The sequence below is a fragment of the Leiobunum rupestre genome, chromosome 3 (genome assembly GCF_980474605.1).
Source record: "Leiobunum rupestre chromosome 3, qqLeiRupe1.1.hap1, whole genome shotgun sequence".
In the NCBI taxonomy this organism is placed as follows: Eukaryota; Metazoa; Arthropoda; class Arachnida; order Opiliones; family Sclerosomatidae; genus Leiobunum; species Leiobunum rupestre.
This window is the reverse complement of record NC_143386.1, coordinates 59,244,713-59,262,319: the sequence shown is the minus strand read 5'-3', so window position 1 is coordinate 59,262,319 and position 17,607 is coordinate 59,244,713. Positions and strand designations below refer to the sequence as shown.

At 47.6% G+C, this 17,607-nt stretch overlaps 54 non-coding genes across 54 annotated transcripts; all 54 read left to right on the top strand.

The window, feature by feature from the left end:
- Nucleotides 1-6: 6 nt before the first annotated feature.
- On the top strand, nt 7-79 carry TRNAF-GAA (transfer RNA phenylalanine (anticodon GAA)). Its single transcript has one exon. It is a non-coding gene; the product is annotated as a tRNA-Phe (tRNA).
- A 95-nt stretch (nt 80-174) lies between these two features.
- TRNAF-GAA (transfer RNA phenylalanine (anticodon GAA)) lies at nt 175-247 on the top strand. Its single transcript has one exon. It is a non-coding gene; the product is annotated as a tRNA-Phe (tRNA).
- A 95-nt stretch (nt 248-342) lies between these two features.
- Nucleotides 343-415, top strand: TRNAF-GAA (transfer RNA phenylalanine (anticodon GAA)). The gene has a single exon. It is a non-coding gene; the product is annotated as a tRNA-Phe (tRNA).
- Nucleotides 416-510: 95 nt separating this feature from the next.
- Nucleotides 511-583, top strand: TRNAF-GAA (transfer RNA phenylalanine (anticodon GAA)). Its single transcript has one exon. It is a non-coding gene; the product is annotated as a tRNA-Phe (tRNA).
- A 95-nt stretch (nt 584-678) lies between these two features.
- On the top strand, nt 679-751 carry TRNAF-GAA (transfer RNA phenylalanine (anticodon GAA)). Its single transcript has one exon. It is a non-coding gene; the product is annotated as a tRNA-Phe (tRNA).
- A 95-nt stretch (nt 752-846) lies between these two features.
- On the top strand, nt 847-919 carry TRNAF-GAA (transfer RNA phenylalanine (anticodon GAA)). Its single transcript has one exon. It is a non-coding gene; the product is annotated as a tRNA-Phe (tRNA).
- Nucleotides 920-1,014: 95 nt separating this feature from the next.
- On the top strand, nt 1,015-1,087 carry TRNAF-GAA (transfer RNA phenylalanine (anticodon GAA)). Its single transcript has one exon. It is a non-coding gene; the product is annotated as a tRNA-Phe (tRNA).
- Nucleotides 1,088-1,182: 95 nt separating this feature from the next.
- TRNAF-GAA (transfer RNA phenylalanine (anticodon GAA)) lies at nt 1,183-1,255 on the top strand. Its single transcript has one exon. It is a non-coding gene; the product is annotated as a tRNA-Phe (tRNA).
- Nucleotides 1,256-1,350: 95 nt separating this feature from the next.
- Nucleotides 1,351-1,423, top strand: TRNAF-GAA (transfer RNA phenylalanine (anticodon GAA)). The gene has a single exon. It is a non-coding gene; the product is annotated as a tRNA-Phe (tRNA).
- Nucleotides 1,424-1,518: 95 nt separating this feature from the next.
- On the top strand, nt 1,519-1,591 carry TRNAF-GAA (transfer RNA phenylalanine (anticodon GAA)). Its single transcript has one exon. It is a non-coding gene; the product is annotated as a tRNA-Phe (tRNA).
- Nucleotides 1,592-1,686: 95 nt separating this feature from the next.
- On the top strand, nt 1,687-1,759 carry TRNAF-GAA (transfer RNA phenylalanine (anticodon GAA)). Its single transcript has one exon. It is a non-coding gene; the product is annotated as a tRNA-Phe (tRNA).
- A 263-nt stretch (nt 1,760-2,022) lies between these two features.
- TRNAF-GAA (transfer RNA phenylalanine (anticodon GAA)) lies at nt 2,023-2,095 on the top strand. Its single transcript has one exon. It is a non-coding gene; the product is annotated as a tRNA-Phe (tRNA).
- A 599-nt stretch (nt 2,096-2,694) lies between these two features.
- On the top strand, nt 2,695-2,767 carry TRNAF-GAA (transfer RNA phenylalanine (anticodon GAA)). Its single transcript has one exon. It is a non-coding gene; the product is annotated as a tRNA-Phe (tRNA).
- Nucleotides 2,768-2,862: 95 nt separating this feature from the next.
- Nucleotides 2,863-2,935, top strand: TRNAF-GAA (transfer RNA phenylalanine (anticodon GAA)). Its single transcript has one exon. It is a non-coding gene; the product is annotated as a tRNA-Phe (tRNA).
- A 439-nt stretch (nt 2,936-3,374) lies between these two features.
- On the top strand, nt 3,375-3,447 carry TRNAF-GAA (transfer RNA phenylalanine (anticodon GAA)). Its single transcript has one exon. It is a non-coding gene; the product is annotated as a tRNA-Phe (tRNA).
- A 95-nt stretch (nt 3,448-3,542) lies between these two features.
- On the top strand, nt 3,543-3,615 carry TRNAF-GAA (transfer RNA phenylalanine (anticodon GAA)). The gene has a single exon. It is a non-coding gene; the product is annotated as a tRNA-Phe (tRNA).
- A 263-nt stretch (nt 3,616-3,878) lies between these two features.
- TRNAF-GAA (transfer RNA phenylalanine (anticodon GAA)) lies at nt 3,879-3,951 on the top strand. The gene has a single exon. It is a non-coding gene; the product is annotated as a tRNA-Phe (tRNA).
- Nucleotides 3,952-4,046: 95 nt separating this feature from the next.
- TRNAF-GAA (transfer RNA phenylalanine (anticodon GAA)) lies at nt 4,047-4,119 on the top strand. Its single transcript has one exon. It is a non-coding gene; the product is annotated as a tRNA-Phe (tRNA).
- A 439-nt stretch (nt 4,120-4,558) lies between these two features.
- Nucleotides 4,559-4,631, top strand: TRNAF-GAA (transfer RNA phenylalanine (anticodon GAA)). The gene has a single exon. It is a non-coding gene; the product is annotated as a tRNA-Phe (tRNA).
- A 95-nt stretch (nt 4,632-4,726) lies between these two features.
- Nucleotides 4,727-4,799, top strand: TRNAF-GAA (transfer RNA phenylalanine (anticodon GAA)). Its single transcript has one exon. It is a non-coding gene; the product is annotated as a tRNA-Phe (tRNA).
- A 263-nt stretch (nt 4,800-5,062) lies between these two features.
- TRNAF-GAA (transfer RNA phenylalanine (anticodon GAA)) lies at nt 5,063-5,135 on the top strand. Its single transcript has one exon. It is a non-coding gene; the product is annotated as a tRNA-Phe (tRNA).
- A 263-nt stretch (nt 5,136-5,398) lies between these two features.
- Nucleotides 5,399-5,471, top strand: TRNAF-GAA (transfer RNA phenylalanine (anticodon GAA)). Its single transcript has one exon. It is a non-coding gene; the product is annotated as a tRNA-Phe (tRNA).
- Nucleotides 5,472-5,566: 95 nt separating this feature from the next.
- On the top strand, nt 5,567-5,639 carry TRNAF-GAA (transfer RNA phenylalanine (anticodon GAA)). The gene has a single exon. It is a non-coding gene; the product is annotated as a tRNA-Phe (tRNA).
- A 95-nt stretch (nt 5,640-5,734) lies between these two features.
- On the top strand, nt 5,735-5,807 carry TRNAF-GAA (transfer RNA phenylalanine (anticodon GAA)). Its single transcript has one exon. It is a non-coding gene; the product is annotated as a tRNA-Phe (tRNA).
- A 95-nt stretch (nt 5,808-5,902) lies between these two features.
- TRNAF-GAA (transfer RNA phenylalanine (anticodon GAA)) lies at nt 5,903-5,975 on the top strand. Its single transcript has one exon. It is a non-coding gene; the product is annotated as a tRNA-Phe (tRNA).
- Nucleotides 5,976-6,070: 95 nt separating this feature from the next.
- Nucleotides 6,071-6,143, top strand: TRNAF-GAA (transfer RNA phenylalanine (anticodon GAA)). Its single transcript has one exon. It is a non-coding gene; the product is annotated as a tRNA-Phe (tRNA).
- A 95-nt stretch (nt 6,144-6,238) lies between these two features.
- TRNAF-GAA (transfer RNA phenylalanine (anticodon GAA)) lies at nt 6,239-6,311 on the top strand. Its single transcript has one exon. It is a non-coding gene; the product is annotated as a tRNA-Phe (tRNA).
- A 95-nt stretch (nt 6,312-6,406) lies between these two features.
- On the top strand, nt 6,407-6,479 carry TRNAF-GAA (transfer RNA phenylalanine (anticodon GAA)). Its single transcript has one exon. It is a non-coding gene; the product is annotated as a tRNA-Phe (tRNA).
- A 95-nt stretch (nt 6,480-6,574) lies between these two features.
- On the top strand, nt 6,575-6,647 carry TRNAF-GAA (transfer RNA phenylalanine (anticodon GAA)). The gene has a single exon. It is a non-coding gene; the product is annotated as a tRNA-Phe (tRNA).
- A 767-nt stretch (nt 6,648-7,414) lies between these two features.
- Nucleotides 7,415-7,487, top strand: TRNAF-GAA (transfer RNA phenylalanine (anticodon GAA)). Its single transcript has one exon. It is a non-coding gene; the product is annotated as a tRNA-Phe (tRNA).
- Nucleotides 7,488-7,582: 95 nt separating this feature from the next.
- On the top strand, nt 7,583-7,655 carry TRNAF-GAA (transfer RNA phenylalanine (anticodon GAA)). Its single transcript has one exon. It is a non-coding gene; the product is annotated as a tRNA-Phe (tRNA).
- Nucleotides 7,656-7,759: 104 nt separating this feature from the next.
- TRNAF-GAA (transfer RNA phenylalanine (anticodon GAA)) lies at nt 7,760-7,832 on the top strand. The gene has a single exon. It is a non-coding gene; the product is annotated as a tRNA-Phe (tRNA).
- A 104-nt stretch (nt 7,833-7,936) lies between these two features.
- Nucleotides 7,937-8,009, top strand: TRNAF-GAA (transfer RNA phenylalanine (anticodon GAA)). The gene has a single exon. It is a non-coding gene; the product is annotated as a tRNA-Phe (tRNA).
- A 263-nt stretch (nt 8,010-8,272) lies between these two features.
- TRNAF-GAA (transfer RNA phenylalanine (anticodon GAA)) lies at nt 8,273-8,345 on the top strand. The gene has a single exon. It is a non-coding gene; the product is annotated as a tRNA-Phe (tRNA).
- A 431-nt stretch (nt 8,346-8,776) lies between these two features.
- TRNAF-GAA (transfer RNA phenylalanine (anticodon GAA)) lies at nt 8,777-8,849 on the top strand. Its single transcript has one exon. It is a non-coding gene; the product is annotated as a tRNA-Phe (tRNA).
- Nucleotides 8,850-9,280: 431 nt separating this feature from the next.
- On the top strand, nt 9,281-9,353 carry TRNAF-GAA (transfer RNA phenylalanine (anticodon GAA)). The gene has a single exon. It is a non-coding gene; the product is annotated as a tRNA-Phe (tRNA).
- Nucleotides 9,354-9,616: 263 nt separating this feature from the next.
- Nucleotides 9,617-9,689, top strand: TRNAF-GAA (transfer RNA phenylalanine (anticodon GAA)). Its single transcript has one exon. It is a non-coding gene; the product is annotated as a tRNA-Phe (tRNA).
- A 263-nt stretch (nt 9,690-9,952) lies between these two features.
- Nucleotides 9,953-10,025, top strand: TRNAF-GAA (transfer RNA phenylalanine (anticodon GAA)). Its single transcript has one exon. It is a non-coding gene; the product is annotated as a tRNA-Phe (tRNA).
- A 263-nt stretch (nt 10,026-10,288) lies between these two features.
- TRNAF-GAA (transfer RNA phenylalanine (anticodon GAA)) lies at nt 10,289-10,361 on the top strand. The gene has a single exon. It is a non-coding gene; the product is annotated as a tRNA-Phe (tRNA).
- Nucleotides 10,362-10,456: 95 nt separating this feature from the next.
- TRNAF-GAA (transfer RNA phenylalanine (anticodon GAA)) lies at nt 10,457-10,529 on the top strand. The gene has a single exon. It is a non-coding gene; the product is annotated as a tRNA-Phe (tRNA).
- A 104-nt stretch (nt 10,530-10,633) lies between these two features.
- TRNAF-GAA (transfer RNA phenylalanine (anticodon GAA)) lies at nt 10,634-10,706 on the top strand. The gene has a single exon. It is a non-coding gene; the product is annotated as a tRNA-Phe (tRNA).
- A 440-nt stretch (nt 10,707-11,146) lies between these two features.
- On the top strand, nt 11,147-11,219 carry TRNAF-GAA (transfer RNA phenylalanine (anticodon GAA)). Its single transcript has one exon. It is a non-coding gene; the product is annotated as a tRNA-Phe (tRNA).
- Nucleotides 11,220-11,314: 95 nt separating this feature from the next.
- Nucleotides 11,315-11,387, top strand: TRNAF-GAA (transfer RNA phenylalanine (anticodon GAA)). The gene has a single exon. It is a non-coding gene; the product is annotated as a tRNA-Phe (tRNA).
- A 2,176-nt stretch (nt 11,388-13,563) lies between these two features.
- On the top strand, nt 13,564-13,636 carry TRNAF-GAA (transfer RNA phenylalanine (anticodon GAA)). The gene has a single exon. It is a non-coding gene; the product is annotated as a tRNA-Phe (tRNA).
- A 611-nt stretch (nt 13,637-14,247) lies between these two features.
- On the top strand, nt 14,248-14,319 carry TRNAF-GAA (transfer RNA phenylalanine (anticodon GAA)). Its single transcript has one exon. It is a non-coding gene; the product is annotated as a tRNA-Phe (tRNA).
- A 272-nt stretch (nt 14,320-14,591) lies between these two features.
- TRNAF-GAA (transfer RNA phenylalanine (anticodon GAA)) lies at nt 14,592-14,664 on the top strand. Its single transcript has one exon. It is a non-coding gene; the product is annotated as a tRNA-Phe (tRNA).
- Nucleotides 14,665-14,768: 104 nt separating this feature from the next.
- Nucleotides 14,769-14,841, top strand: TRNAF-GAA (transfer RNA phenylalanine (anticodon GAA)). Its single transcript has one exon. It is a non-coding gene; the product is annotated as a tRNA-Phe (tRNA).
- Nucleotides 14,842-15,113: 272 nt separating this feature from the next.
- Nucleotides 15,114-15,186, top strand: TRNAF-GAA (transfer RNA phenylalanine (anticodon GAA)). The gene has a single exon. It is a non-coding gene; the product is annotated as a tRNA-Phe (tRNA).
- A 95-nt stretch (nt 15,187-15,281) lies between these two features.
- TRNAF-GAA (transfer RNA phenylalanine (anticodon GAA)) lies at nt 15,282-15,354 on the top strand. The gene has a single exon. It is a non-coding gene; the product is annotated as a tRNA-Phe (tRNA).
- A 95-nt stretch (nt 15,355-15,449) lies between these two features.
- Nucleotides 15,450-15,522, top strand: TRNAF-GAA (transfer RNA phenylalanine (anticodon GAA)). Its single transcript has one exon. It is a non-coding gene; the product is annotated as a tRNA-Phe (tRNA).
- A 262-nt stretch (nt 15,523-15,784) lies between these two features.
- Nucleotides 15,785-15,857, top strand: TRNAF-GAA (transfer RNA phenylalanine (anticodon GAA)). Its single transcript has one exon. It is a non-coding gene; the product is annotated as a tRNA-Phe (tRNA).
- Nucleotides 15,858-16,632: 775 nt separating this feature from the next.
- On the top strand, nt 16,633-16,705 carry TRNAF-GAA (transfer RNA phenylalanine (anticodon GAA)). Its single transcript has one exon. It is a non-coding gene; the product is annotated as a tRNA-Phe (tRNA).
- Nucleotides 16,706-17,145: 440 nt separating this feature from the next.
- Nucleotides 17,146-17,218, top strand: TRNAF-GAA (transfer RNA phenylalanine (anticodon GAA)). Its single transcript has one exon. It is a non-coding gene; the product is annotated as a tRNA-Phe (tRNA).
- A 95-nt stretch (nt 17,219-17,313) lies between these two features.
- TRNAF-GAA (transfer RNA phenylalanine (anticodon GAA)) lies at nt 17,314-17,386 on the top strand. The gene has a single exon. It is a non-coding gene; the product is annotated as a tRNA-Phe (tRNA).
- Nucleotides 17,387-17,607: the final 221 nt, after the last annotated feature.

The window sequence follows — 17,607 nt, the reverse complement described above, 5'->3', positions numbered from 1 at the left end:
TTCGGGGCCGAAATAGCTCAGTTGGGAGAGCGTTAGACTGAAGATCTAAAGGTCCCTGGTTCGATCCCGGGTTTCGGCAACGTGCTCCGAAATTTTAATCTTTAAATAGTTAAGTGATAGGGGGAGGGGTTAAATAAAAGCGACTCAGAACGACGTCCGACGGTTTCCTTCGGGGCCGAAATAGCTCAGTTGGGAGAGCGTTAGACTGAAGATCTAAAGGTCCCTGGTTCGATCCCGGGTTTCGGCAACGTGCTCCGAAATTTTAATCTTTAAATAGTTAAGTGATAGGGGGAGGGGTTAAATAAAAGCGACTCAGAACGACGTCCGACGGTTTCCTTCGGGGCCGAAATAGCTCAGTTGGAAGAGCGTTAGACTGAAGATCTAAAGGTCCCTGGTTCGATCCCGGGTTTCGGCAACGTGTTCCGAAATTTTAATCTTTAAATAGTTAAGTGATAGGGGGAGGGGTTAAATAAAAGCGACTCAGAACGACGTCCGACGGTTTCCTTCGGGGCCGAAATAGCTCAGTTGGGAGAGCGTTAGACTGAAGATCTAAAGGTCCCTGGTTCGATCCCGGGTTTCGGCAACGTGCTCCGAAATTTTAATCTTTAAATAGTTAAGTGGTAGGGGGAGGGGTTAAATAAAAGCGACTCAGAACGACGTCCGACGGTTTCCTTCGGGGCCGAAATAGCTCAGTTGGGAGAGCGTTAGACTGAAGATCTAAAGGTCCCTGGTTCGATCCCGGGTTTCGGCAACGTGCTCCGAAATTTTAATCTTTAAATAGTTAAGTGGTAGGGGGAGGGGTTAAATAAAAGCGACTCAGAACGACGTCCGACGGTTTCCTTCGGGGCCGAAATAGCTCAGTTGGGAGAGCGTTAGACTGAAGATCTAAAGGTCCCTGGTTCGATCCCGGGTTTCGGCAACGTGCTCCGAAATTTTAATCTTTAAATAGTTAAGTGATAGGGGGAGGGGTTAAATAAAAGCGACTCAGAACGACGTCCGACGGTTTCCTTCGGGGCCGAAATAGCTCAGTTGGGAGAGCGTTAGACTGAAGATCTAAAGGTCCCTGGTTCGATCCCGGGTTTCGGCAACGTGCTCCGAAATTTTAATCTTTAAATAGTTAAGTGATAGGGGGAGGGGTTAAATAAAAGCGACTCAGAACGACGTCCGACGGTTTCCTTCGGGGCCGAAATAGCTCAGTTGGGAGAGCGTTAGACTGAAGATCTAAAGGTCCCTGGTTCGATCCCGGGTTTCGGCAACGTGCTCCGAAATTTTAATCTTTAAATAGTTAAGTGATAGGGGGAGGGGTTAAATAAAAGCGACTCAGAACGACGTCCGACGGTTTCCTTCGGGGCCGAAATAGCTCAGTTGGGAGAGCGTTAGACTGAAGATCTAAAGGTCCCTGGTTCGATCCCGGGTTTCGGCAACGTGCTCCGAAATTTTAATCTTTAAATAGTTAAGTGATAGGGGGAGGGGTTAAATAAAAGCGACTCAGAACGACGTCCGACGGTTTCCTTCGGGGCTGAAATAGCTCAGTTGGAAGAGCGTTAGACTGAAGATCTAAAGGTCCCTGGTTCGATCCCGGGTTTCGGCAACGTATTCCGAAATTTTAATCTTTAAATAGTTAAGTGATAGGGGGAGGGGTTAAATAAAAGCGACTCAGAACGACGTCCGACGGTTTCCTTCGGGGCCGAAATAGCTCAGTTGGGAGAGCGTTAGACTGAAGATCTAAAGGTCCCTGGTTCGATCCCGGGTTTCGGCAACGTGCTCCGAAATTTTAATCTTTAAATAGTTAAGTGATAGGGGGAGGGGTTAAATAAAAGCAACTCAGAACGACGTCCGACGGTTTCCTTCGGGGCCGAAATAGCTCAGTTGGGAGAGCGTTAGACTGAAGATCTAAAGGTCCCTCTTTCGATCCCGGGTTTCGGCAACGTGCTCCGAAATTTTAATCTTTAAATAGTTAAGTGGTAGGGGGAGGGGTTAAATAAAAGTGACTCGGAACGACGTTCGACGGTTTCCTTCGGGGCCGAAATAGCTCAGTTGGGAGAGCGTTAGACTGAAGATCTAAAGGTCCCTGGTTCGATCCCGGGTTTCGGCAACGTGCTCCGAAATTTTAATCTTTAAATAGTTAAGTGGTAGGGGGAGGGGTTAAATAAAAGTGACTCGGAACGACGTCCGACGGTTTCCTTCGGGGCCGAAATAGCTCAGTTGGGAGAGCGTTAGACTGAAGATCTAAAGGTCCCTGGTTCGATCATGGGTTTCGGCAACGTGCTCCGAAATTTTAATCTTTAAATAGTTAAGTGGTAGGGGGAGGGGTTAAATAAAAGCGACTCGGAACGACGTCCGACGGTTTCCTTCGGGGAAGAAATAGCTCAGTTGGGAGAGCGTTAGACTGAAGATCTAAAGGTCCCTGGTTCGATCATGGGTTTCGGCAACGTGCTCCGAAATTTTAATCTTTAAATAGTTAAGTGGTAGGGGGAGGGGTTAAATAAAAGCGACTCGGAACGACGTCCGACGGTTTCCTTCTGGGAAGAAATAGCTCAGTTGGGAGAGCGTTAGACTGAAGATCTAAAGGTCCCTGGTTCGATCCCGGGTTTCGGCAACATGCTACGAAATTTTAATCTTTAAATAGTTAAGTGAAAGGGGGAGGGGTTAAATAAAAGCGACTCGGAACGACGTCCGACGGTTTCCTTCGGGGCCGAAATAGCTCAGTTGGGAGAGCGTTAGACTGAAGATCTAAAGGTCCCTGGTTCGATCCCGGGTGTCGGCAACGTGCTCCGAAATTTTAATCTTTAAATAGTTAAGTGATAGGGGGAGGGGTTAAATAAAAGCGACTCGGAACGATGTCCGACCATGTTTATCGGGGCCGAAATAGCTCAGTTGGGAGAGCGTTAGACTGAAGATCTAAAGGTCCCTGGTTCGATCCCGGGTTTCGGCAACGTGCTCCGAAATTTTAATCTTTAAATAGTTAAGTGGTAGGGGGAGGGGTTAAATAAAAGCGACTCGGAAGAGTCGGAACGACGTCCGACGGATTCCTTCGGGGCCGAAATAGCTCAATTGGGAGAGCGTTAGACTGAAGATCTAAAGGTCCCTGGTTCGATCATGGGTTTCGGCAACGTGCTCCGAAATTTTAATCTTTAAATAGTTAAGTGGTAGGGGGAGGGGTTAAATAAAAGCGACTCGGAACGACGTCCGACGGTTTCCTTCGGGGAAGAAATAGCTCAGTTGGGAGAGCGTTAGACTGAAGATCTAAAGGTCCCTGGTTCGATCCCGGGTTTCGGCAACATGCTACGAAATTTTAATCTTTAAATAGTTAAGTGGTAGGGGGAGGGGTTAAATAAAAGCGACTCGGAACGACGTCCGACGGTTTCTTCGGGGCCGAAATAGCTCAGTTGGGAGAGCGTTAGACTGAAGATCTAAAGGTCCCTGGTTCGATCCCGGGTTTCGGCAACGTGCTCCGAAATTTTAATCTTTAAATAGTTAAGTGATAGGGGGAGGGGTTAAATAAAAGCGACTCGGAACGATGTCCGACCATGTTTATCGGGGCCGAAATAGCTCAGTTGGGAGAGCGTTAGACTGAAGATCTAAAGGTCCCTGGTTCGATCCCGGGTTTCGGCAACGTGCTCCGAAGTTTTAATCTTTAAATAGTTAAGTGGTAGGGGGAGGGGTTAAATAAAAGCGACTCGGAACGACGTCCGACGGTTTCCTTCGGGGCCGAAATAGCTCAGTTGGGAGAGCGTTAGACTGAAGATCTTAAAGTCCCTGGTTCGATCCCGGGTTTCGGCAACGTGCTCCGAAATTTTAATCTTTAAATAGTTAAGTGGTAGGGGGAGGGGTTAAATAAAAGCGACTCGGAACGACGTCCGACGGTTTCCTTCGGGGCCGAAATAGCTCAGTTGGGAGAGCGTTAGACTGAAGATCTTAAGGTCCCTGGTTCGATCCCGGGTTTCGGCAACGTGCTCCGAAATTTTAATCTTTAAATAGTTAAGTGGTAGGGGGAGGGGTTAAATAAAAGCGACTCGGAACGACGTCCGACGGTTTCCTTCGGGGCCGAAATAGCTCAGTTGGGAGAGCGTTAGACTGAAGATCTAAAGGTCCCTGGTTCGATCCCGGGTTTCGGCAACGTGCTCCGAAATTTTAATCTTTAAATAGTTAAGTGGTAGGGGGAGGGGTTAAATAAAAGCGACTCGGAAGAGTCGGAACGACGTCCGACGGATTCCTTCGGGGCCGAAATAGCTCAATTGGGAGAGCGTTAGACTGAAGATCTAAAGGTCCCTGGTTCGATCATGGGTTTCGGCAACGTGCTCCGAAATTTTAATCTTTAAATAGTTAAGTGGTAGGGGGAGGGGTTAAATAAAAGCGACTCGGAACGACGTCCGACGGTTTCCTTCGGGGAAGAAATAGCTCAGTTGGGAGAGCGTTAGACTGAAGATCTAAAGGTCCCTGGTTCGATCCCGGGTTTCGGCAACATGCTACGAAATTTTAATCTTTAAATAGTTAAGTGGTAGGGGGAGGGGTTAAATAAAAGCGACTCGGAACGACGTCCGACGGTTTCTTCGGGGCCGAAATAGCTCAGTTGGGAGAGCGTTAGACTGAAGATCTAAAGGTCCCTGGTTCGATCCCGGGTTTCGGCAACGTGCTCCGAAATTTTAATCTTTAAATAGTTAAGTGATAGGGGGAGGGGTTAAATAAAAGCGACTCGGAACGATGTCCGACCATGTTTATCGGGGCCGAAATAGCTCAGTTGGGAGAGCGTTAGACTGAAGATCTAAAGGTCCCTGGTTCGATCCCGGGTTTCGGCAACGTGCTCCGAAGTTTTAATCTTTAAATAGTTAAGTGGTAGGGGGAGGGGTTAAATAAAAGCGACTCGGAACGACGTCCGACGGTTTCCTTCGGGGCCGAAATAGCTCAGTTGGGAGAGCGTTAGACTGAAGATCTTAAAGTCCCTGGTTCGATCCCGGGTTTCGGCAACGTGCTCCGAAATTTTAATCTTTAAATAGTTAAGTGGTAGGGGGAGGGGTTAAATAAAAGCGACTCGGAACGACGTCCGACGGTTTCCTTCGGGGCCGAAATAGCTCAGTTGGGAGAGCGTTAGACTGAAGATCTTAAGGTCCCTGGTTCGATCCCGGGTTTCGGCAACGTGCTCCGAAATTTTAATCTTTAAATAGTTAAGTGGTAGGGGGAGGGGTTAAATAAAAGCGACTCGGAACGACGTCCGACGGTTTCCTTCGGGGCCGAAGTAGCTCAGTTGGGATAGCGTTAGACTGAAGATCTAAAGGTCCCTGGTTCGATCCCGGGTTTCGGCAACGAGCTCCGAATTTTTAATCTTTAAATAGTTAAGTGGTAGGGGGAGGGGTTAAATAAAAGCGACTCGGAACGACGTCCAACGGTTTCCTTCGGGGCCGAAATAGCTCAGTTGGGAGAGCGTTAGACTGAAGATCTAAAGGTCCCTGGTTCGATCCCGGGTTTCGGCAACGAGCTCCGAATTTTTAATCTTTAAATAGTTAAGTGGTAGGGGGAGGGGTTAAATAAAAGCGACTCGGAACGACGTCCAACGGTTTCCTTCGGGGCCGAAATAGCTCAGTTGGGAGAGCGTTAGACTGAAGATCTAAAGGTCCCTGGTTCGATCCCGGGTTTCGGCAACGAGCTCCGAATTTTTAATCTTTAAATAGTTAAGTGGTAGGGGGAGGGGTTAAATAAAAGCGACTCGGAACGACGTCCGACGGTTTCCTTCGGGGCCGAAATAGCTCAGTTGGGAGAGCGTTAGACTGAAGATCTAAAGGTCCCTGGTTCGATCCCGGGTTTCGGCAACGAGCTCCGAATTTTTAATCTTTAAATAGTTAAGTGGTAGGGGGAGGGGTTAAATAAAAGCGACTCGGAACGACGTCCGACGATTTCCTTCGGGGCCGAAATAGCTCAGTTGGGAGAGCGTTAGACTGAAGATCTAAAGGTCCCTGGTTCGATCCCGGGTTTCGGCAACGAGCTCCGAATTTTTAATCTTTAAATAGTTAAGTGGTAGGGGGAGGGGTTAAATAAAAGCGACTCGGAACGACGTCCGACGGTTTCCTTCGGGGCCGAAATAGCTCAGTTGGGAGAGCGTTAGACTGAAGATCTAAAGGTCCCTGGTTCGATCCCGGGTTTAGGCAACGAGCTCCGAATTTTTAATCTTTAAATAGTTAAGTGGTAGGGGGAGGGGTTAAATAAAAGCGACTCGGAACGACGTCCGACGGTTTCCTTCGGGGCCGAAATAGCTCAGTTGGGAGAGCGTTAGACTGAAGATCTAAAGGTCCCTGGTTCGATCCCGGGTTTCGGCAACGAGCTCCGAATTTTTAATCTTTAAATAGTTAAGTGGTAGGAGGAGGGGTTAAATAAAAGCGACTCGGAACGACGTCCGACGGTTTGCTTCGGGGCCGAAATAGCTCAGTTGGGAGAGCGTTAGACTGAAGATCTAAAGGTCCCTGGTTCGATCCCGGGTTTCGGCAACGTGCTCCGAAATTTTAATCTTTAAATAGTTAAGTGGTAGGGGGAGGGGTTAAATAAAAGCGACTCGGAACGACGTCCGACGGCTTGCTTCGGGGCCGAAATAGCTCAGTTGGGAGAGCGTTAGACTGAAGATCTAAAGGTCCCTGGTTCGATCCCGGGTTTCGGCAACGTGCTCCGAAATTTTAATCTTTAAATAGTTAAGTGGTAGGGGGAGGGGTTAAATAAAAGCGACTCGGAACGACGTCCGACGGTTTGCTTCGGGGCCGAAATAGCTCAGTTGGGAGAGCGTTAGACTGAAGATCTAAAGGTCCCTGGTTCGATCCCGTGTTTCGGCAACGTGCTCCGAAATTTTAATCTTTAAATAGTTAAGTGATAGGGGGAGGGGTTAAATAAAAGCGACTCGGAACGACGTCCGACGGTTTCCTTCGGGACCGAAATAGCTCAGTTGGGAGAGCGTTAGACTGAAGATCTTAAGGTCCCTGGTTCGATCCCGGGTTTCGGCAACGAGCTCCGAATTTTTAATCTTTAAATAGTTTAGTCGTAGGGGGAGGGGTTAAATAAAAGCGACTCGGAACGACGTCCGACGATTTCCTTCGAGGACGAAATAGCTCAGTTGGGAGAGCGTTAGACTGAAGATCTAAAGGTCCCTGGTTCGATCCCGGGTTTCGGCAACGAGCTCCGAATTTTTAATCTTTAAATAGTTTAGTCGTAGGGGGAGGGGTTAAATAAAAGCGACTCGGAACGACGTCCGACGATTTCCTTCGAGGACGAAATAGCTCAGTTGGGAGAGCGTTAGACTGAAGATCTAAAGGTCCCTGGTTCGATCCCGGGTTTCGGCAACGAGCTCCGAATTTTTAATCTTTAAATAGTTTAGTCGTAGGGGGAGGGGTTAAATAAAAGCGACTCGGAACGACGTCCGCCGGTTTCCTTCGGGGCCGAAATAGCTCAGTTGGGAGAGCGTTAGACTGAAGATCTAAAGGTCCCTGGTTCGATCCCGGGTTTCGGCAACGAGCTCCGAATTTTTAATCTTTAAATAGTTAAGTGGTAGGGGGAGGGGTTAAATAAAAGCGACTCGGAACGATGTCCGACCATGTTTATCGGGGCCGAAATAGCTCAGTTGGGAGAGCGTTAGACTGAAGATCTAAAGGTCCCTGGTTCGATCCCGGGTTTCGGCAACGTGCTCCGAAATTTTAATCTTTAAATAGTTAAGTGGTAGGGGGAGGGGTTAAATAAAAGCGACTCGGAAGAGTCGGAACGACGTCCGACGGATTCCTTCGGGGCCGAAATAGCTCAATTGGGAGAGCGTTAGACTGAAGATCTAAAGGTCCCTGGTTCGATCCCGGGTTTCGGCAACGTGCTCCGAAATTTTAATCTTTAAATAGTTAAGTGGTAGGGGGAGGGGTTAAATAAAAGCGACTCGGAAGAGTCGGAACGACGTCCGACGGTTTCCTTCGGGGCCGAAATAGCTCAGTTGGGAGAGCGTTAGACTGAAGATCTAAAGGTCCCTGGTTCGATCCCGGGTTTCGGCAACGTGCTCCGAATTTTTAATCTTTAAATAGTTAAGTGGTAGGGGGAGGATTTAAATAAAAGCGACTCGGAACGACGTCCGACGGTTTCCTTCGAGGCCGAAATAGCTCAGTTGGGAGAGCGTTAGACTGAAGATCTAAAGGTCCCTGGTTCGATCCCGAGTTTCGGAAACGTGCTCCGAAATTTTAATCTTTAAATAGTTAAGTGGTAGGGGGAGGGGTTAAATAAAAGCGACTCAGAACGACGTCCGACTGTTTCTTTCAAGGCCGAAATAGCTCAGTTGGGAGAGCGTTAGACTGAAGATCTAAAGGTCCTTGGTTCGATCCCGGGTTTCGGCAACGAGCTCCGAATTTTTAATCTTTAAATAGTTTAGTCGTAGGGGGAGGGGTTAAATAAAAGCGACTCGGAACGACGTCCGACGATTTCCTTCGAGGACGAAATAGCTCAGTTGGGAGAGCGTTAGACTGAAGATCTAAAGGTCCCTGGTTCGATCCCGGGTTTCGGCAACGAGCTCCGAATTTTTAATCTTTAAATAGTTTAGTCGTAGGGGGAGGGGTTAAATAAAAGCGACTCGGAACGACGTCCGCCGGTTTCCTTCGGGGCCGAAATAGCTCAGTTGGGAGAGCGTTAGACTGAAGATCTAAAGGTCCCTATTTCGATCCCGGGTTTCGGCAACGTGCTCCGAAATTTTAATCTTTAAATAGTTAAGTGGTAGGGGGAGGGGTTAAATAAAAGCGACTCAGAACGACGTCCGACTGTTTCTTTCAAGGCCGAAATAGCTCAGTTGGGAGAGCGTTAGACTGAAGATCTAAAGGTCCCTGGTTCGATCCCGGGTTTCGGCAACGTGCTCCGAATTTTTAATCTTTAAATAGTTAAGTGGTAGGGGGAGGATTTAAATAAAAGCGACTCAGAACGACGTCCGACGGTTTCCTTCGAGGCCGAAATAGCTCAGTTGGGAGAGCGTTAGACTGAAGATCTAAAGGTCCCTGGTTCGATCCTGGGTTTCGGAAACGTGCTCCGAAATTTTAATCTTTAAATAGTTAAGTGGTAGGGGGAGGGGTTAAATAAAAGCGACTCAGAACGACGTCCGACTGTTTCTTTCAAGGCCGAAATAGCTCAGTTGGGAGAGCGTTAGACTGAAGATCTAAAGGTCCCTGGTTCGATCCCGGGTTTCGGAAACGTGCTCCGAAATTTTAATCTTTAAATAGTTAAGTGGTAGGGGGAGGGGTTAAATACAAGCGACTCAGAACGACGTGCGACTGTTTCTTTCAAGGCCGAAATAGCTCAGTTGGGAGAGCGTTAGACTGAAGATCTAAAGGTCCCTGGTTCGATCCCGGGTTTCGGCAACGTGCTCCGAAATTTTAATCTTTAAATAGTTAAGTGGTAGGGGGAGGGGTTAAATAAAAGCGACTCGGAACGACGTCCGACGGTTTCTTTCGGGGCCGAAATAGTTCAGTTGGGAGAGCGTTAGACTGAAGATCTTAAGGTCCCTGGTTCGATCCCGGGTTTCGGCAACGTGCTCCGAAATTTTAATCTTTAAATAGTTAAGTGGTAGGGGGAGGGGTTAAATAAAAGCGACTCGGAACGACGTCCGACGGATTGCTTCGGGGCCGAAATAGCTCAGTTGGGAGAGCGTTAGACTGAAGATCTAAAGGTCCCTGGTTCGATCCCGGGTTTCGGCAACGTGCTCCGAAATTTTAATCTTTAAATAGTTAAGTGGTAGGGGGAGGGGTTAAATAAAAGCGACTCGGAACGACGTCCGACGGTTTGCTTCGGGGCCGAAATAGCTCAGTTGGGAGAGCGTTAGACTGAAGATCTAAAGGTCCCTGGTTCGATCCCGTGTTTCGGCAACGTGCTCCGAAATTTTAATCTTTAAATAGTTAAGTGATAGGGGGAGGGGTTTAATAAAAGCGACTCGGAACGACGTCCGACGGTTTCCTTCGGGACCGAAATAGCTCAGTTGGGAGAGCGTTAGACTGAAGATCTAAAGGTCCCTGGTTCGATCCCGGGTTTCGGCAACGAGCTCCGAATTTTTAATCTTTAAATAGTTTAGTCGTAGGGGGAGGGGTTAAATAAAAGCGACTCGGAACGACGTCCGACGATTTCCTTCGAGGACGAAATAGCTCAGTTGGGAGAGCGTTAGACTGAAGATCTAAAGGTCCCTGGTTCGATCCCGGGTTTCGGCAACGAGCTCCGAATTTTTAATCTTTAAATAGTTTAGTCGTAGGGGGAGGGGTTAAATAAAAGCGACTCGGAACGACGTCCGCCGGTTTCCTTAGGGGCCGAAATAGCTCAGTTGGGAGAGCGTTAGACTGAAGATCTAAACGTCCCTGGTTCGATCCCGGGTTTCGGCAACGAGCTCCGAATTTTTAATCTTTAAATAGTTAAGTGGTAGGGGGAGGGGTTAAATAAAAGCGACTCGGAACGATGTCCGACCATGTTTATCGGGGCCGAAATAGCTCAGTTGGGAGAGCGTTAGACTGAAGATTTAAAGGTCCCTGGTTCGATCCCGGGTTTCGGCAACGTGCTCCGAAATTTTAATCTTTAAATAGTTAAGTGGTAGGGGGAGGGGTTAAATAAAAGCGACTCGGAAGAGTCGGAACGACGTCCGACGGATTCCTTCGGGGCCGAAATAGCTCAATTGGGAGAGCGTTAGACTGAAGATCTAAAGGTCCCTGGTTCGATCCCGGGTTTCGGCAACGTGCTCCGAAATTTTAATCTTTAAATAGTTAAGTGGTAGGGGGAGGGGTTAAATAAAAGCGACTCGGAAGAGTCGGAACGACGTCCGACGGTTTCCTTCGGGGCCGAAATAGCTCAGTTGGGAGAGCGTTACACTGAAGATCTAAAGGTCCCTGGTTCGATCCCGGGTTTCGGCAACGTGCTCCGAATTTTTAATCTTTAAATAGTTAAGTGGTAGGGGGAGGATTTAAATAAAAGCGACTCGGAACGACGTCCGACGGTTTCCTTCGTGGCCGAAATAGCTCAGTTGGGAGAGCGTTAGACTGAAGATCTAAAGGTCCCTGGTTCGATCCCGGGTTTCGGAAACGTGCTCCGAAATTTTAATCTTTAAATAGTTAAGTGGTAGGGGGAGGGGTTAAATAAAAGCGACTCAGAACGACGTCCGACTGTTTCTTTCAAGGCCGAAATAGCTCAGTTGGGAGAGCGTTAGACTGAAGATCTAAAGGTCCCTGGTTCGATCCCGGGTTTCGGCAACGTGCTCCGAAATTTTAATCTTTAAATAGTTAAGTGGTAGGGGGAGGGGTTAAATAAAAGCGACTCGGAACGACGTCCGACGGTTTCTTTCGGGGCCGAAATAGCTCAGTTGGGAGAGCGTTAGACTGAAGATCTAAAGGTCCCTGGTTCGATCCCGGGTTTCGGCAACGTGCTCCGAAATTTTAATCTTTAAATAGTTAAGTGGTAGGGGGAGGGGTTAAATAAAAGCGACTCGGAAGAGTCGGAACGACGTCCGACGGTTTCCTTCGGGGCCGAAATAGCTCAGTTGGGAGAGCGTTAGACTGAAGAACTAAAGGTCCCTGGTTCGATCCCGGGTTTCGGCAATGTGCTCCGAATTTTTAATCTTTAAATAGTTAAGTGGTAGGGGGAGGATTTAAATAAAAGCGACTCGGAACGACGTCCGACGGTTTCTTTCGGGGCCGAAATGGTTGCGTTCGAGCTTTTGGAGAGTGCAGGTCGTTCGATTTTGCACTCCGTGTTTTCGTCGCGCTAAGCCTAAGCGGGGTTTTTTGCCAATTTATTTTTCTGTCGGTTATTATTCGTGCATTTAATTCAATAGTTGTTAATTTATTAATTTGGTATTCCCTCCTGGGTGTTTCTACCCAGGATGGACGCATTCAAAAGATCGGTTTTTATTGATTTTAAACGAAATCTACCAAGTTTTGAAGTTGTGTCTACGGCGGTGATTGCGAACTTTGGTCTGGATTGTGCTTCTGCTTTAGTTGTCTGTGATGAGGGTGGTTACATTCTCACCTTGAAGACTTTGGCCGATGTCGAGGGCGTTATAGATTCGGGCTTGGATATTGATGGTGAGATATATGAAATTTCAAGCGTTTCTGCGAAGACTTTGACTGTCGCCTTTTCGGACTTACCTGAGTTTGTGACTGATGAAGCCGTTTTATCCAAATTAACGTCGCTTGGCTGTGAAATCAAGGGTCCGCTTGTTTGGCATAAAAAGGCATCATTCTATTGCGGACTTCGTACCGTTCGTGTTACCTTACCTGAGAGTCTGTCATCATTACCATATCGCTTACGAGTTGCCGATGCTGTTGGTCGGGAGAAGTTTTACGCTGTCCGACATGATTCTCAGTTGAAAATATGTAATAAGTGTTATTCTCCTGACCATATTTATCGCCATTGTCCTGATTTCAAGTGCTTTAAGTGCCAGAAGCAGGGACATGTTGTTCGGGAGTGTCCTCTATGGCCCCGGATGGCATCCCGCGATTTAGAAGCGGCGTCGGGCGGTGGTGGTGACGGTGAAGCGATGGTCGTCGATCCTGCCTCAGTCGCTATTCCTCAAGGTTCTCCGGTCCGGGCCGGTAGTGGTGAATCTTCCATCGTCGATGCCGGTGTCAAGTCTGATCCGCGTCGGAGTGCTAAGCATTCGATGTCGTCAAGCGATGGCGATGTCGGTAAGAAGCTGTCTTCTTCTTCTGGCTCAGCTACGAAAGTTCAAAGGGTTCCCGTTGCTATGCGTCTGCACCCTTTCAAGGGTCATCGCCGGCCTGAGTGGTGGCCTAAGGAGGTTGCTTGGCCGCCATCTTCAGAGAACGAATTTTTTGCTCGGGTGTGTCGGTATCAGGGTCAGCCTGTTACCAGTCCTCTGTATAAGGACTTTGTGATCCCGGATGATTACGGTTTCAACGTATAAGTTACAAAATAATGGTGATGGATTTTCTTAATGTTTTGCGGCCTTTTCTGTGTTCTGTCGGTTCTAAGCCTTTGCTTCTCATTTTCAATAAGGAGTTTTTTTTTTCGTTAATTTATTTCTTCTTAATCGTCTTTAATGCTGTTTAATATCTAATTTAGCCTATTTTTGTTCATGAATTCTTTTTACAACATGTACTGCCTAATAGTGTTTGATACGTTGCTTAATTTTTTTATTTCTCACTATTGTTTAATCAATATTATCTAATCGTTTTTCTTTCTTTATCGATGTTCATTTTCGCGACCGATTTTTCAAATGTTACTTCGTATTTTTTTCTTGTTCTATTATCTTGTTGCATTTCGCTTTTTGTACCATACACGCGTCGTGTATTTTTTAATGATATAATTAAAAAAAAAAAAAAAAAAGGCGTCAGATTTAAGCTCTCATCCTCGAAAGAGGGCGTGGGTTCGTACCCCACTTCTGACAATGTATTTCCTTAAAAAAAAAAAAAAAAAAAAAAAAAAAAAGAGCGTTAGACTGAAGATCTAAAGGTCCCTGGTTCGAACCCGGGTTTCGGCAACGTGCTCCGAAATTTTAATCTTTAAATAGTTAAGTGGTAGGGGGAGGGGTTAAATAAAAGCGACTCAGAACGACGTCCGACGGTTTCTTTCGGGGCCGAAATAGCTCAGTTGGGAGAGCGTTAGACTGAAGATCTAAAGGTCCCTGGTTCGATCCCGGGTTTCGGCAACGTGCTCCGAAATTTTAATCTTTAAATAGTTTAGTCGTAGGGGGAGGGGTTAAATAAAAGCGACTCGGAACGACGTCCGACGGTTTGCTTCGGGGCCGAAATAGCTCAGTTGGGAGAGCGTTAGACTGAATATCTAAAGGTCCCTGGTTCGATCCCGTGTTTCGGCAACGTGCTCCGAAATTTTAATCTTTAAATAGTTAAGTGATAGGGGGAGGGGTTAAATAAAAGCGACTCGGAACGATGTCCGACCATGTTTATCGGGGCCGAAATAGCTCAGTTGGGAGAGCGTTAGACTGAAGATCTAAAGGTCCCTGGTTCGGTCCCTGGTTCGATCCCGGGTTTCGGCAACGAGCTCCGAATTTTTAATCTTTAAATAGTTTAGTCGTAGGGGGAGGGGTTAAATAAAAGCGACTCGGAACGACGTCCGACGATTTCCTTCGAGGACGAAATAGCTCAGTTGGGAGAGCGTTAGACTGAAGATATAAAGGTCCCTGGTTCGATCCCGGGTTTCGGCAACGAGCTCCGAATTTTTAATCTTTAAATAGTTTAGTCGTAGGGGGAGGGGTTAAATAAAAGCGACTCGGAATGACGTCCGCCGGTTTCCTTCGGGGCCGAAATAGCTCAGTTGGGAGAGCGTTAGACTGAAGATCTAACGTCCCTGGTTCGATCCCGGGTTTCGGCAACGAGCTCCGAATTTTTAATCTTTAAATAGTTAAGTGGTAGGGGGAGGGGTTAAATAAAAGCGACTCGGAACGATGTCCGACCATGTTTATCGGGGCCGAAATAGCTCAGTTGGGAGAGCGTTCGACTGAAGATCTAAAGGTCCCTGGTTCGATCCCGGGTTTCGGCAACGTGCTCCGAAATTTTAATCTTTAAATAGTTAAGTGGTAGGGGGAGGGGTTAAATAAAAGCGACTCGGAAGAGTCGGAACGACGTCCGACGGATTCCTTCGGGGCCGAAATAGCTCAATTGGGAGAGCGTTAGACTGAAGATCTAAAGGTCCCTGGTTCGATCCCGGGTTTCGGCAACGTGCTCCGAAATTTTAATCTTTAAATAGTTAAGTGGTAGGGGGAGGGGTTAAATAAAAGCGACTCGGAAGAGTCGGAACGACGTCCGACGGATTCCTTCGGGGCCGAAATAGCTCAATTGGGAGAGCGTTAGACTGAAGATCTAAAGGTCCCTGGTTCGATCCCGGGTTTCGGCAACGTGCTCCGAAATTTTAATCTTTAAATAGTTAAGTGGTAGGGGGAGGGGTTAAATAAAAGCGACTCGGAAGAGTCGGAACGACGTCCGACGGTTTCCTTCGGGGCCGAAATAGCTCAGTTGGGAGAGCGTTAGACTGAAGAACTAAAGGTCCCTGGTTCGATCCCGGGTTTCGGCAAAGTGCTCCGAATTTTTAATCTTTAAATAGTTAAGTGGTAGGGGGAGGATTTAAATAAAAGCGACTCGGAACGACGTCCGACGGTTTCTTTCGGGGCCGAAATAGCTCAGTTGGGAGAGCGTTAGACTGAAGATCTAAAGGTCCCTGGTTCGAACCCGGGTTTCGGCAACGTGCTCCGAAATTTTAATCTTTAAATAGTTAAGTGGTAGGGGGAGGGGTTAAATAAAAGCGACTCAGAACGACGTCCGACGGTTTCTTTCGGGGCCGAAATAGCTCAGTTGGGAGAGCGTTAGACTGAAGATCTAAAGGTCCCTGGTTCGATCCCGGGTTTCGGCAACGTGCTCCGAAATTTTAATCTTTAAATAGTTAAGTGGTAGGGGGAGGGGTTAAATAAAAGCGACTCAGAACGACGTCCGACGGTTTCTTTCGGGGCCGAAATAGCTCAGTTGGGAGAGCGTTAGACTGAAGATCTAAAGGTCCCTGGTTCGATCCCGGGTTTCGGCAACGTGCTCCGAAATTTTAATCTTTAAATAGTTAAGTGGTAGGGGGAGGGGTTAAATAAAAGCGACTCGGAACGACGTCCGACGGTTTGCTTCGGGGCTAAATAGCTCAGTTGGGAGAGCGTTAGACTGAAGATCTAAAGGTCCCTGGTTCGATCCCGGGTTTCGGCAACGTGCTCCGAAATTTTAATCTTTAAATAGTTAAGTGATAGGGGGAGGGGTTAAATAAAAGCGACTCGGAACGACGTCCGACGGTTTCCTTCGGGACCGAAATAGCTCAGTTGGGAGAGCGTTAGACTGAAGATCTAAAGGTCCCTGGTTCGATCCCGGGTTTCGGCAACGTGCTCCGAAATTTTAATCTTTAAATAGTTAAGTGATAGGGGGAGGGGTTAAATAAAAGCGACTCGGAACGACGTCCGACGGTTTCCTTCGGGACCGAAATAGCTCAGTTGGGAGAGCGTTAGAGTGAAGATCTAAAGGTCCATGGTTCGATCCCGGGTTTCGGCAACGTGCTCCGAAATTTTAATCTTTAAATAGTTAAGTGGTAGGGGGAGGGGTTAAATAAAAGCGACTCGGAACGACGTCCGACGGTTTCCTTCGGGACCGAAATAGCTCAGTTGGGAGAGCGTTAGAGTGAAGATCTAAAGGTCTATGGTTCGATCCCGGGTTTCGGCAACGTGCTCCGAAATTTTAATGTTTAAATAGTTAAGTGGTAGGGGGAGGGGTTAAATAAAAGCGACTCGGAACGACGTCCGACGGTTTCCTTGGGACCGAAATAGCTCAGTTGGGAGAGCGTTAGAGTGAAGATCTAAAGGTCCATGGTTCGATCCCGGGTTTCGGCAACGTGCTCCGAAATTTTAATCTTTAAATAGTTAAGTGGTAGGGGGAGGGGTTAAATAAAAGCGACTCGGAACGACGTCCGACGGTGTCCTTCGGGACCGAAATAGCTCAGTTGGGAGAGCGTTAGAGTGAAGATCTAAAGGTGCATGGTTCGATCCCGGGTTTCGGCAACGTGCTCCGAAATTTTAATCTTTAAATAGTTAAGTGGTAGGGGGAGGGGTTAAATAAAAGCGACTCGGAAGAGTCGGAACGACGTCCGACGGATTCCTTCGGGGCCGAAATAGCTCAATTGGGAGAGCGTTAGACTGAAGATCTAAAGGTCCCTGGTTCGATTCCGGGTTTCGGCAACGTGCTCCGAAATTTTAATCTTTAAATAGTTAAGTGGTAGGGGGAGGGGTTAAATAAAAGCGACTCGGAAGAGTCGGAACGACGTCCGACGGTTTCCTTCGGGGCCGAAATAGCTCAGTTGGGAGAGCGTTAGACTGAAGAACTAAAGGTCCCTGGTTCGATCCCGGGTTTCGGCAATGTGCTCCGAATTTTTAATCTTTAAATAGTTAAGTGGTAGGGGGAGGATTTAAATAAAAGCGACTCGGAACGACGTCCGACGGTTTCCTTCGAGGCCGAAATAGCTCAGTTGGGAGAGCGTTAGACTGAAGATCTAAAGGTCCCTGGTTCGATCCCGGGTTTCGGAAACGTGCTCCGAAATTTTAATCTTTAAATAGTTAAGTGGTAGGGGGAGGGGTTAAATAAAAGCGACTCAGAACGACGTCCGACGGTTTCTTTCGGGGCCGAAATAGCTCAGTTGGGAGAGCGTTAGACTGAAGATCTAAAAGTCCCTGGTTCGATCCCGGGTTTCGGCAACGTGCTCCGAAATTTTAATCTTTAAATAGTTAAGTGGTAGGGGGAGGGGTTAAATAAAAGCGACTCAGAACGACGTCCGACGGTTTCTTTCGGGGCCGAAATAGCTCAGTTGGGAGAGCGTTAGACTGAAGATCTAAAGGTCCCTGGTTCGATCCCGGGTTTCGGCAACGTGCTCCGAAATTTTAATCTTTAAATAGTTAAGTGATAGGGGGAGGGGTTAAATAAAAGCGACTCGGAACGACGTCCGACGGTTTCCTTCGGGACCGAAATAGCTCAGTTGGGAGAGCGTTAGAGTGAAGATCTAAAGGTCCATGGTTCGATCCCGGGTTTCGGCAACGTGCTCCGAAATTTTAATCTTTAAATAGTTAAGTGGTAGGGGGAGGGGTTA